Here is a 15025-nt window from a genome sequence, read left to right as displayed (position 1 = left end):
CTACATGGTTCGCTAACATTGTGCCTGTGAAGAAGAAGAATGGCCAGGTTCATATTTATGTCATCTTTTGCGATCTGAACAAAGCATGTCCAAAGGATGAATTCCTTCTGCCGAACATGGGCGTGCTCATTGACTCTATCGCCGGCCATGGAATGCTTTCCTTCATGGATGGTTTCAGCGGCTACAATCAAATCAAAATGTCCCCCGGAGACGCTGAGAAGACAGCCTTCTGCACTCTTTTCAGCAACTTCTACTACACCGTGTTGCCATTTGGTCGCAAGAATGCCAGAGCAACATATCAAAGAGCAATGGCCACAATGTTCCATGTCATGATGGGCAAATAAGTCAAAGACTACGTCGATGACTTGGTTGTCAAATCCCGCTCCAGGAATGACCATTGACTGCTCTGACCAAGGTTTCCCATGGTTGTCGCCAGTACAATCTGAAGATGAATCTAAAGAAGTGTGGATTCAGAGTCTCCTATGGAAAGTTTCTAGGCTTTGTCGTCCATCAAAAGGGAATAAGTGTTGATCCCTCCAAAGTCCAAAAGATTGCAGCATCATCTCCTCTAAGGACTCTGAAAGAACTCAAAGGCTTGCTCGGAAAGTTATCTTACATTAGGAGATTCATTCTCGGAATGGCTAATTTGTCTTCCTCCTTCACTGCTATACTCAATAAAGGAGCCGAATTCAAATAGACGGAGCATTATCAGAAGACATTCGAGCTAATTCAGGCGATGGTTTCAAACCTCCTGACCATGAAGGCTCTAGAGCTCGGGAAGCCTTTATGCATCCCATCTACTACGACAAAGTGCACTATCAGAGCTTTCCTGGCTCAAGAGGGTTCCGAGGAAAAAGAGCATCCCATCTACTACGTGCGTCGACACCTTAATGGTCCGGAGCTACAGTACCCCTATGTGGAGAAGAAGTATCTTGCGCTCATCTATGCCTCTCAGTGGCTCCGTCATTACTTCCTAGCTCACGAGCTCCATCTCATGGTAAAAGCTAACGCTCTCCATTATCTTCTTACTAAGCCTACTTCGTCGGGCTACTTGGCTCGTTGGTAACTTCAGCTTTCAGCGTTCGACATCACGTGCATAATGCCAAAGGCAATCAAAAGTCAAGTCCTCGTCGATTTGATGACGCAATTCAACAATAATAGAGGAACATCATATGCTCTGGAGGATGCTGTAGAGCCTCTAGAGGTGATCTCCATAGAAACAACAACAGACACTTCGGGGCTTCCCAGAGCACCTTCAGAAGAACCCTCTAACGGGAATCAGCCAAGTGCAACTCTCGCTCCAAGACCCTCCGAAGAGTCCCTGGAGATAGTATGCTCTGCTCAAGAAATTGAAGACTTTTGGACTCTCCATTTTGACGGGTCTACTACCAACACTTCCGCAAGAGCATGCATTATGTTCATTAGTCCGGATGGAAAAGCCACGACCATCTCCCATCAGCTCACATTTCTATGCACCAATAATGTGGCTGAATATGAAGCATTCGTCATGGGGTTTGCTACAGCCCAGAGTAAGGGGATTCGCATAATCAAGATCTTGGGAGACTCTAACGTAGTGATCAAGCAGTTCAGAGGAGACTTCTTAGTTAAAGAAGCTTCTCTTACTCCATACCGGACTCTCGCGCAGAAACTCGTCAAGCAATTTGAGAAAGTGATCATCGAACACTCCAAGCTCCACCAACCGCTATGTGGATGCCTTAGCCACCTTTAGCTCCTTAGTTCATTTCTCTAGAAAACCTAATAATGTCCTTGTCATAAGAAAGAATCAATCTGTCTCAGATTCCTTCAGCAATGCTCCTGAAGCATACGAAGAACATCAAGATGATTAGAGATCTTACATTTGCGAAAACTACTCTCACCAGAGAAGAAAGGAGGTATGAAGTGTTCTGTGACTATGCTATCCTCTCCGGTGATCTCTACAGGAGACTCCTCGGAAGAGTTTTTGTGAGATGTGTGAGAGACAAAGAATCTCTTCAATTGCTTCAACAAGTCCATGAATAAACTTGTGGGATAAACTCCCACACGAGTCTCTACTGGAGGATTCAAAGAAAGGGTTATTTCTTGCATGACATGAAGAAAGAGGCCGACGTGTTACAATCGTCATGCCTTAGTTGGCAACCTTCTCCTTCAAAAGAAGAAGCCTTCACCACTGAGCTCAGGGAGGATTGAAGACTTCCCTACATCGAGTATCTCACTCATGGAGCCTTGCCTTCCAATTAGAGGGATGCTCATAAGCTCCGAAGGATGGCCAAAATTTATTTCGTATAGGGAAGAAGTGTAATGATTCGACTTCTCAGACCGTTAATCAACTTAGTTAAACATTTGAGAATTGCAAAATTCTCATAACAAACTTCACGAACTTGTAAAAATTTTGAATATTATTTTTATATGTAACATATTTCTGACGAGCTGTACGAGATAAATAATAATAATGGATACACATATGAAAAGCTTTAATACAATTTTAGCGAAAACTAGATTAAAAAATTTTAACCGAAGACTCATGATCGTTAACGAAGACGATCATGAAATATATAATGATAATAATAGCATAGATTGATTGTCAGTCTAATGGATAACGAAAGCATTTTATGTCCTTCTAGTAAGATGTGCAATTGAAAATGAAAGATCATAACCACATGTCTAAGTGTTTAACATAGGAAGACTTGTCCTATAGATGCAAGTATTTAAATCATGGAAGTCTAACATACTAGAATAGCAGTCTTATAAAGTTTAGAACAGAATGGAACTTAAATGTGAAATTAATTGTTGGTGGTATCCGTAATCCTCTTATTGACCCCATCGCTAATGCTCCACCCTGCCAGCCCATTAAGAGGGTTTAAGTGGCGGGATTCTTGCCCAAATTACCTATAGCATGAACAAACATGGGTGAGTTTTCACTCAGCAAGTACGAACTCAATCTCACAAAATAGTTAAAAGAAAAATGCTACACATGATCAATTATGAATAGTCCGATTATTGACTTTACATCTTATGGGCCCTGTGTACGTACCGGGTGCGCGCGACCAATGACGTTTCGGGGGAGCGACCCAAATATGTTATACTGACAACACCCAAGGTCATCATATAGATCGCTCATCATTTTCCTACCTACCGAGGGTTGGTACGACACTTAAAATTATCTTTTCTTTACCATAGCCTCTTATTAGGTGAGCGTGCAAACATGATCAAGGCTCATATTCAAAACTTAACATTTAGCTTGTAAAGGAAATAATATATCAATAAATTATTATCATGACATCTTAAATAAAGTACTGATAATTATGATCGCACATCAATCAACAATCATTCAACAACATCAAACAATTCACAATCATGTGACATCAACTCTTTAAAATAGGTTCCATGCTGTAGGTGAGGTTCGTACTTGTCTTATCAAGCATAACCTCACTTAACAATTCCCGTTTACTTATCTTCTTTGGGAACACTCCCTGGTGACAACACTTATTTGTCAGCAAGGGTCCCTTGGTCGATTCCTCATTATAAGGCCTAAGTCTTTATAATATCTTATGAGAATTCGCACTAATTAAGTTCTACTCTAATTGTCTTAATTAGTGATGATCGTTATCAAATAATCTTCTTAAATTAAATGATTGACCGCGCATTCAATCCTTAATTAATAATTAATTTAAATTAATTATTAATATATTTTTGATTTATTTATTCTTAATTAATAATTAATAATTTATCAATTTAGTACCCTTTCAATGACTAATAATTAATTAATTATTATTAAATTATTAACTTAATTGCTTAAAAAAATTAAGTCGATAAATAATTCATGCATACTTAATTACACTTCTTTTCTTAATTAATAATAAATTAATTAATATAAACTTATTTTATAATTAAACTCTAATTATTTATTAATTAGATCATTAATTGATTCTTAATTAATTTAATAATTATGATTAATTAATTAATCAACTTAACACTAATTATTAATTAATTAATATAAACTTATTTATAATTAAAACTCTAATTGTTTATTAATTAGACCATTACTTAATTTTTAATTAATCTAAGAATTTTGATTAATTAATTAATAACTTAATCAGGTTATTAAGAGTTTATTAATCACATGACAATCACTAATTAACAAATCCACATAAGTGTATGACTAGATTATTATCTAACTTAATCATTGGTTAAGGGTGGATTGACCTATTTAATTAGTCGATCTAATGACATTAACCTCTAACCTTATTGGTCCATAAGGAAATGTGGGCTTATGCTTGTTGGGCTTGAAGGGCTCATAAGGGATTGTGGGTTTACTAAATTTTTAATTGTGCGTGGTCTTTCGTTGGTAACCTAGTGGGTAACCATAGGTAACCTAGTCAGTAACCATAGGTAACTGGGCCCGTCTTAGGCCCAACTCACATCCAATTTAGCCCAAACTTTTGAGCTCCCATCTAAACCTTAAACTAAGTCTATAATCCGGTCTTAAGCTTGAAAATACATCTCCAAGTCTAAGAGACCATTTTATCCTCCAATAATTATCAAAAAGACAATTTTACCCCTCTTGATTCCTAGCCTTGCTCCTAGAGTTTTTCTCCACACTTATTATAATTTCTTTTGTGTCTAGCTCTTAATACAAAGCCTAAGGTATTTCATAAGGTCAAGATAGTGGCTGGTCACCATTTTAATTTCTAAGTTCACATTTTACACTCATAGTCTCAGTTTGATCATTAAAATTACAATTAGTATTCCAGACTCATCCTAAGTCTAAATGGCTTCTAATTTGGATATTATTCTCTTAAGATATCATATTAGTACACATTAAACATTTTTGTAAAATAAGTTTTCTATCTCCCAAAGTTTGACCCTTTAGTCTCAGATTGCACTATGAACCCACTGATTCAAGGTACTAACTTCAGAAATTTATAACTAGTTGTACAAAAATCATTTTGAGACATATCATATCTTGTTGGAAAGCTTCGGATGTCTAGTTACTATCATCAAAATATCAGATCTAGATTCGAAGTCTAACATAAATAAAAATAGATGTATTCCTTACTGGTCACAGTGAGTGTACTGATCATGGTCAAAGATTAAACCTAACATATCTTGGCCTAAAAAACTCCAAATCAAGTGATTCTAAAAATTAATTTATAGCTCATTTCTTATATTATCATGCAATTATCAAGGATAGTTGCTGGTTTTGGGAGGACGGAAAGAGAGGATTTTCTTCAACTTTTGGTGAGATAGAAAGTGGACACTTAAGGTTTCATCTTAAACCTTTTTATAGTGGGGCTTTCGGCTAATTTTTGGGACAATTCTTGAGGGATTTCCAGTATCAAAGCCGTTCCATATAGCTGGAACAAGAGAGTCCTTTCCAAGCATTTACTTGCTTGTATGGTACTTGTACCATTTGTCCAAAAACTTGCCTAGTTTGCACGCAACATATTCTTCCTCAAGTAAAGCACTTTGCACTCTTCTTATTTTTGCTTAAAGTTTGAATTATGTTGACCAAAGCCGTGCAAAAAAACTGGTCATCTCTTGCATGTGGTCCCTACAATTTGGATCACCTCATCTCCATTCCTAGCCATTGAAATTGAAGCATAGTGTGTGCACCATTGGTCTTGTTTTCCCCTATTCGATCTCCACCCTTTATTCTAAGGTTCTTAGAATATTCGAAGTATCAAAACCTCATTCATAGATATCTTGAGATGTGATCTACACCATTGATTTTCTAATTTGACTTCTCCTAATCTTAAGTTAAAATAAAAAGAAGGTAAGCATAGGATTTTCTTTTGATGATTAAGCTTACGCTAATCATGATTAAACTAATCATTTGGGATTCTAAGTAACATTTCTTTTTGTAAATTTAATCAATTAGTAACACCATCTTTCATCATATTTGAATTTAGGATTTCCTGATATGCTTAATCTTTTAAGTTTGATAACGACTCATTGTGCCAAACGGTACTAAAATATCCTAAAATCGGATTTAAAAATGCATCTAATATGTCATAACCATCATAGAATAACAACAATTACTGTTTGCATTCGAGAAGTACATTTTCCATTGTAACTAATTAAGTGAGGAATTTTGAAGTAACTGGCATCAAGAGGTCCGGTAGGTCCGAGGCCTCACAAGAAGGGTTCAACGGAGAACCATTGCAGAGCCTTAATGAAACCGAAGCTCAAAAGGCGCTCCAAGAAATCCACTCTGGAGAATGTGGAGAGCACCAAGGCAAGAAGAAATTTTACCTTGAACTTCTCAACATAGGCTACTACTGGCTGACCATGATGAAGGACTCAGCTGCGTTTGTTCGGAGATGTCATGCATGCCAAATCTACGGCAATCTCCTCCACAAGCCTCACACTGTTTTGCAGAACATGAAGATTATGTGTCCCTTCCATATACTTGAGGGCTCGACTTGATTGGTCCCATTCATCCAGCCTTTGAAGACTGCATCTGGATACTCCCAGCCATAGAATACTTCACCAAATGGGTAAAGGCCATCCCATTGAAGAAAGCCTCCAGAGTTGCCATTGCCAACTACATCAGATAGCACATTGTCTGCTGTTTTAGGATTCCATACAAGATCGTCAGCGACAACAGTACCCCCTTTGTCAACAAAGAGGTTAGTACCATTCTTCTAAACCATGGAATCAAGCATCGTCGCTCTACTCCATATTATCCTCAAGGCAACGGTTAGGCAGAGGCCACCAATAAAACACTTCTTCGTATCTTGAGTAAGATGGTCTATGAGTATTCCGGAGGGTGAAAGCTTCATTTGCCAGATGCCTTATGGGCACATCGTACTTCTCCCCACTCTGCAACTGGATTCTCGCCTTACTCTCTCGTCTACGACTCCGAAGCCATGTCTCCGGCAGAGCTGGAAGTTCCCTCCGTCCGTACCCTCCATGTCAACGATGTGGAATGGGAAGCTGAGTCTTGCATTCTCATGAGATTATTCGACCTTGAAACACTAGACGAGAAGAAGGACATCGCACAAATGCAATCCGACATGTACCGCCAGAGGGTAAAGCAAGCCTACGACAAGACTGTTCGAGAATATTCTTTCTTCCTCAGAGACTTGGTCCTCAAAGCTGCTGATCATGTTCGGAGGCAAATCTCCATATTGGGAAGGAACTCCCAATCATCAAGAGAGCCTTTAACAGTGCGTACTATGAGGTAGTCTGCCCTCCGGGGACAAGGTGACCAAAGTCATCAACGACAAGTGGCTTAAGCATTACTATGCTTAGCTAGGAAGCGCCATCTTCTTTTGTTTAGTGTAGGATCAAGAACCCCCTTCAACACACATTGCTTTCATAATTCCTTTGGAGATTTTTATCAATTTCGTTTCATGTGTTTTATAGTAAATTCCACCCGTCCCCCCACCCCCCCAAACTATTCTTTTTTAAACTAGTGAACCCTGAAATTTTAATTTTGATAAAAAGGCACTATGAATTTTTGAATCAATAGCAATTGGGGTCCAATAGCTAACAAATGTTAGCAATTGATGGTTTAAAACTTGAGATTTGAACATTAAAGGTAAATATCATCATTGAAGTAGAGGAAGCTTTATTGAAGGAAAAGCGAAACAATAAAATAAATTCTAAACCAATTTACCTGTTGATTCACGCATAATGTCAGGAAAATTGCTTCGAAAACTGTTTATTTACAAAAAATACAAGAATTTTAAAGAGAATAGACACTCTGAAATTTTATTGATCTCCATTACAAGATGAACTCTAACTAGATAGGCAAAATAGAAATCGGAAACTAGCCTATTCTACAATAAAAAAAAAAAAAAAATACAAAATCTTTCAAAAAATGGAAAATTTTGTACTGAAAACTAAAACTATTAAACACAAGGAAAAAGGAAACATAATTGGAATTGAAATCCGAAAACATATATTTCTAGTCCAAATCCGACATCGCCAAAAGACCCCCTGAAAACCAAAAAATTTTCCTTATTGGCTTTGGGATGTTCCCAACGCGCCGTAAAAACTAGATCATTCTGTACTACATCATCTTTTTATCAAACTAACATGCAAATCTTGTGTCTGAAGCTACCATTTTGATAATTTCATCAGTTTTCGGACTTCAATTGCAATTGAATTTAAGTTTAGGGTGCATTTTGCCAATGAAAGTTCAGGATTTATTACGCAAAAAAAAAAAAAAAAAGTTTTGGTGTGGCAATGCAATTTACTATGTATTTTAATTTAACATCACATCGATACCTTATTAAGAAAATATAATAATCATACCTTATAGTTTGTAAAAATATTGTTCTTGTAATCTAAGCATGTAATTTTTTTTGGATATGATATGTCCAACTTTGTTTTTTTGAAGGTCAAAGCGTCCAACTTATCCTTTTATATTTAATAAATTCCAAATTGATTTTGTAAAATTAATAAAGAAAATAAAAATAAAAAATTAGATACTATCTCATTAAGCAAACAAATTAATGATAATAGGCTGTGCAGAGTGACAACTCCGTGGAAATAAAGTGGCTGGCCCCTTTCCCTTATGGGACTCAGGTTTGGCCCACCTGTGTTTCTTGAGGAGTTGCAACTCCGTGGAGCTACATAGCATGGTTCTTAAGCAAAACCATTTCCATAGAGTTCTTTTTTTTATTTTTATTTTCTTTAATTGTTTTACAAAAATGATTTGCATTTGTTGATAAAATTTTATGTTAGACATTTTATGTTCCAAAATAGGACCTCAGGATTCTATTATGATAACGTACTTGAAAATTCTATGTTCTTTTCTTAGTATTTTCTAAACAGGACGGTACTAATATGATGCTGGATTTTTTGGCTAAAACTTATTGGATGTTAGTTTAAATACAGGTAAAAGAATAATAAAAATCTAAATAAAAAATATAGTGAAAAGAGCGCACTTGTCGTTTATTGTTTGTGTGAGGTCGTTGCATGGGGAGGAGCAGCAACTGATGAAATACCCACCCACCATTCACTTATACTCTCCCTATACGTACTTCATTTCTGAAGATACCCTACATTGATAGGCCACTTACTTGATCTTTAGTTCACTCTGTCCTTCTGTCTATATATATATATATATATATTTTTTTTTTTTTTTGGTGTGTGTATATGCGTGCATGTGTATAGATCAGGTAATTTCTATAGAAAAAAGATCTACTTCCATTATGCGTTTATGCATTTTTGTTTTCTTGTCTTCCAATTCGATATTTTTGTCTCTACCTCTCCGTTTCTTTCCTAATTAATTTCATTTCTTTCAGTACTTTTGATTAGGTTTTTCCATTTTCTAATCCTTTCTACAGATTTGAGTTTCAAGAAACCTCCCGCAACCCTAATGTCAGTAGAAACTTTCATTTTCTTGGTGCAAAATGGATTGCAATTTCTTATCAAGATATGGGGTTTTTATCTTGGTCAATGTTTTAGTCTTTCTTTCTTCTTTTATATCTTTTGTCATTGTCTAGTCTCTAAGCAGGTCGGTTGCTAGCAAATATGGACATGAATCCAAATTCCAGTCATGTAGTTTATGACTCTGGTGATGCACATGAATCAGAGCTTCTCAAGAACAAAGAGCACTCGGGTGATTCATCGAAGGTAATACCAATTCGTTAATCTTTTAATTACTCTCTTGACTTTCCAAGTATAAATTGGTAAATACTAATTTTAATTGTGGATTGAAGTAATACTAATGGAAGGAAGCACAATGAAATTTTTTTTTATTATTATTTATTTATTATTTATTATTTATTTTTTTCAAGTTTGGTTCACCAGCCGGTTCATGAAATGTCTTATTAAATGATTATACACACACGCATATATGCACAATGTATATCTAGGTATATTATCTTTACATGAAGGCTTTCTAATATGAACATATGAGTTCTTGATAAAGATTTAATTGACTCTTTCTCTATACATAGTTATATATATATATTCAAAATACTGTCTAACTAGTTTCTTATACCCTGTCAAAAAATTACACTGTATATACCGGCTGACACATTCACCGTTATCGAATGCCTTTGAATGATTATACACAGACGTACTATATATATATATATATATATATATTCAAAACAGTGCCTTAGCTATATATATATAATGTATACATATATATATATATATATATGAATGTATGTATATGCACTATGTATTTATGTATATTTTGTTTACATAAGCTTTTCTACCGCAGGTGGTTTATGTTTATGAACGTATGAGTTCTTGATAAAGATTTAGTTGAATGTATATACATATATACATATATATATATATATATATTCAAAACAGTGCCTTAATTATTAGTTTTTTTATACCCTGTCAAATATTTTTGAGCCAAAGAATATCAACTGCGAGAAGAGCTCCGAGCAAGTTAGTGAACTTCCCAAGGAAGTTCGTAATCTAAAGGTATTAGATTGTTACAAATTTTTGTTTTCTATTGCACTAATCTCTTTCCTAACAAGGTAATTTGCATATTTGGATCACGAGTCGCTCATAAATGAAATGGTCTTGTATGTATCAGGAAAAGAATCCAATTTGTCCACAAGATATTGAGCCAAACATCGTCAACTGCGAGACCAATTCCGAGCAAATTGATGCTTCAAAGGTATATAACTATATTCTGCAATTTTTTATTTTTTATTTTTTAAGCTGAACTTTCCTGCAATTCTTTTATTTATAAATTCTTTTATTAGTTAACAAAAATGCTTCTAATCTATTTCTACAATTAGTTTCCCGTTCCAAATTTTTTTTGGTTTTCTATTTTTGTGAATTCTTGCAATTTTTTTGGTTAAATTTAATGCAAATAGTCTCGATTATATATATATATATATATATATATATATATTACTTAACATAGTGTGACTATTATGTTTCTAATTTATATTTTTTTTTCTTTCTTAAAGCTTGGTCCATTTCATAGGTTTATGAGTCCAGTCAAAAATCAGCGATCAACTAGTGAGTATCTTAAAATTTAGATCAACCTGAATAAAAGGTGATATTCATTTTTCAATAACTTTAGTATTGTATGCATATTCTAACAATTGGTCTTCTCAGTGACTTTGCTGGGCGTTTTCAGTTGTTTCTTGTATTGAGGCCAAGCTTGAGATGAACGGATGGAATATTAAATTCGATGTTCAGCGTTTGATTGACCCAGTTACAGAAGAACCGAAGAAAGGGATTCTCTATCACTCAAGCCCTAAAGCATATAGTAGAACATGGAATATTTGACATGGTAATTAATTAAGTTTTACTTTCATATTAAGCACTTTTAACATATTATAATCTTATCATTAGAATTGCAATATTCCGGGAAGGGATGGGACATCCCGCGGGATTTGTCCTGAATAGAACGGGAATGGAGGACTATAATTGGCGATGGGAAAGCGATGAGAACAAAATCTTGTCCCCAATTCATGGCGGGATGGGTAAAGCACCATTCCTTGCTCTACTTTCGCCCTGCCATACATATATTAATTTATTAATCATAATTACCTCTTTTTACTGGATTAATCCAAGTCAACTAATGTATTCCTTTATTTCCTATATATATTTATAATTCACGTAAGACTAGCCTAGACTATCACAAAGGAGTATTTTACGTTTATGTTGTGATGTTTCAAACGTTTTTACTTTATGTGTTAATTACTGCATTTGATGAGATTTTTGGTCCTATGAGTATAAGATTTGATATATTTAGAATTTAGTTTGTTTTGTGGAACCTTTGATTTTAATTTATGTGATTTATAGTTAATTTCGACTTTATTTTTGTTTTAAACTATTGTAATTTTGAAATGTATAATTATATTAGATGAGAGGTAGCTATGGGAAAGATTAATCTACTAATGAGGAATTCCCGATCTCCGCCCGGCGTCTCCTTAAGTGGGGCTAGGGATGGTTTTTAGGGCAACGATGGGGATGGAGAATTATTCCTTATCAAATTGTCATCCCTATTTATCATGCTTGTTTTATTAGGTACTTGGAGTAATAAATTGTCTGATGTATACTTGATTGTATGTTTAGAGAATTGATCTAAGAATCTATCTTTGTAATATGACAAAAACATAAATGATATATATTCTTCTTTTGTTTTTTTTTTTTTCGCTCTCTTTATTACAGGATGGTACGGTCATTTATCCCATTACATCTTTTTATGAGATATACCGGGCGAGTGAGATTATAAAGGAGTTAAAAGAAGGTCCCATACTCATTTCTTCTACGTGCGAAAAGGATTCACTACATGGAAAAAATGGGTAACTGTCATATTAATAATTGGTTTATCATGTACTTATTAATCATAAGTCTTACATATATGAAATTATTGTGCTGTTCGACAGCCTCTTTTTTGAGTCAAAAATTCAAAAAAAACAACTCGAGTTACAACTTTATTCAAGTTCGTGTTATTTTAAGTTTGAACTTGAGTTTGGGACTAAAACTCGAGTTCAAGTTGCCCCTTTAACTCGAGTTCAGAAACTCGAATTCAAATTAATGAACAATGTTTTTTCTATTATTGAAAATGGTATAACTTTTTTGTTTTAATTTTGATTGAGATGATTTTTTTTTGTGTTGATAATGAAAAGACGAATAAAACCCCACCCATATACCATATTAAAATTTTTCATCAGCATTAAGTTTTTATTAAAGTACTATCTAAATCCAAATTCAAGTTTTGACTCACTCAAACACAAACTCAAAAAAATTCTTATCTCAAATCATAATTCAAATGTACACAACCAAACACAAATTCAAGTTACAACTACAACTCAAGTTATAACTCAAATTCAACTCAAAATCTACACTCAAGTTACCTAAGTAAAAAATGTCAAAAGAACAGGCCCTTAATTTCTTCAATATTTATGGTCGCAGGATATTTACGACCCTTGCCAAATCGAGTATGACGATACCAGTGAAAAGGTTAATATTGGACAACACGGCATGGTTGCGATTCACCATGGAGAAGAAGAAAATGGTGTTAAAGTACCACTTGGTGACTATTTCTGTAATACTAGTTCTTGACGAGTTTTGAGATATGCATGTTTTGGAAACTTGGAAGTTGGAAGGAGATGTACTTTGACTTTTATGTTTAGAAGGCTTGATTGGTTGATTGATATAGCTCTCATTTTCTTTTTGAATATCTCTTTTTCATCATTTGTAGAAGACTTGAAAGCAATACAATTTTTCTCTTCGCGTCATTCTTCATTTTTTTTTTTTTAATAATGATCTTACGAGTCATGAGAGATGGAATGACCTCTTCTAAAGATAATTTAAAAAAGTCTCTTCTTCAATAGTCATGCTCTTGACCCCCAATGTCTTTCGCCAGGTTCTTGAGCATTTTGCTCAATAATTTCGTATTTTGAGAAAGATCTCTACCAAGTGTTTTCGAAGAGTTTATACAACATCGATAAATCTAGTGGATATGTCGATCATGCTTTTAGAACAAGGTCATATAAAATAATTTTGTACCTATGGAAAAAAGCAAGATAATTTGCACTCTTTAAGTACTTGATTATGCCTTGATATGTATATATTGCATTTAATTTATACAAAATTTCAGTGCAGTGAAACATATAGATTCAATATTGAATTCATTCATTTATAGCTCTAGCATTCAAATAGATACTTTTCGAATCCTCTTCATTCCACTCACTAGATTCTTTAGGCACTTTCTTTTTAGGGTTTTTTTTTTTTTTTTTTTTTTTTTTTTTTTTTTTTTTGTTACAAATGCGACTTGAAGTTGTCGAGGTGTTGCAACTTGCCTCATGAACTTTTAATTTTAGAAAAAAAAAATGTGCAAAGTATGTTCATGGTTTGTTTTAGAAAAAAAAAAAAAAATGTGCAAAGTATGTTCATGGTTTGTCATAGTTTTCGGCGAATTTAAAAATAACAAACTCATATCTACAAAAATTGCTAACTTAAATGAATTAGAAAACATACAAAGTTTATCACAAAAATAAAACAAAATCTAAAATCACTGAAACAATTATCAATCCCAATATTAAAGTCAATAACTAGGTACAAAAACAACCAGATGTGGAACTTAGGCAACTATTCAGAAGTGGATCACGACGGCATCTGGCCGCCGTCGCAGTCGCGGTCGAGATCTGCCTAGATCGGAGGAATACTGGAACTTCGTTGTGACGATGTCTGCTGTTGGAATAGCGAGCTTCACTGGAACTTGGAGAACACATCAGCGAGATTTGAGGGAGTTCGGCTTGTGTGGGTGGGGGCTAAAGGGGAGAGAGAGCGAATCTGAAGGGAGAGTCAACGTCTGTGAGAGAATGAGAGGGCAAAGTTGGAAAATAAAATTTTTATTTTAAATAAAAATTCATGATTGCTATAATTTATCAAAATTTAAAAAGAAATGCTAATTTCTTCAAATGTATATTTAAATTGCATTTTCTCTTTTTATGATTTTTTTTTTTGGTTAGGAAGGGGCGTCCTAATTCGATTGGAAAACACATGCCCTGGACCTGCAATTAAATTGAATAATGCTTAAGGCCAGTTTAACATTGTTGTGCTGTTAAAAATTTTTGTTGCTGTGTGTTAGTTAAAAGTTGTTGTGACCAGAAATATGTAGGTGTTTAGTAATTTTAAAAAAAAAAACTTGATGTAAATACCAGAAGAAGCAAAAATTTAAGTGTTTAGTACTATGTGTAAAATTGTTATATAATGACTAAAATATATATACTTTAACACACATACTTATAATTAGTTTTATTTTTATTTTTATAGTCAATATTCATAATATTTATACACCAAAAGACTAAAAAGAATATAATTTTCCTTTTATTAATTAAAATTAAATAACATAAAAAACTAAAGCTAAATTATTTGTCAAATTTGCAACATTATAATAAAAATATATTATTAAAATTTAGGATAAGATATATATTAAATATTTTTAATTTTAAAATAAACATTTTATTGGTTTTGAAAACGATTTTTTAAGCGGAAGTGTGTATCTACGGATCGTGTATAATAAAAATTTAATAAAACTTTTGAAACACTTTATAGAATATATTAATATTGTACATAA

The sequence above is a fragment of the Morus notabilis genome, unplaced genomic scaffold, assembly GCF_000414095.1.
Source record: "Morus notabilis unplaced genomic scaffold, ASM41409v2 Scaffold1436, whole genome shotgun sequence".
Taxonomy (NCBI): domain Eukaryota; kingdom Viridiplantae; phylum Streptophyta; class Magnoliopsida; order Rosales; family Moraceae; genus Morus; species Morus notabilis.
Note: the sequence above shows the minus strand (reverse complement) of the source record.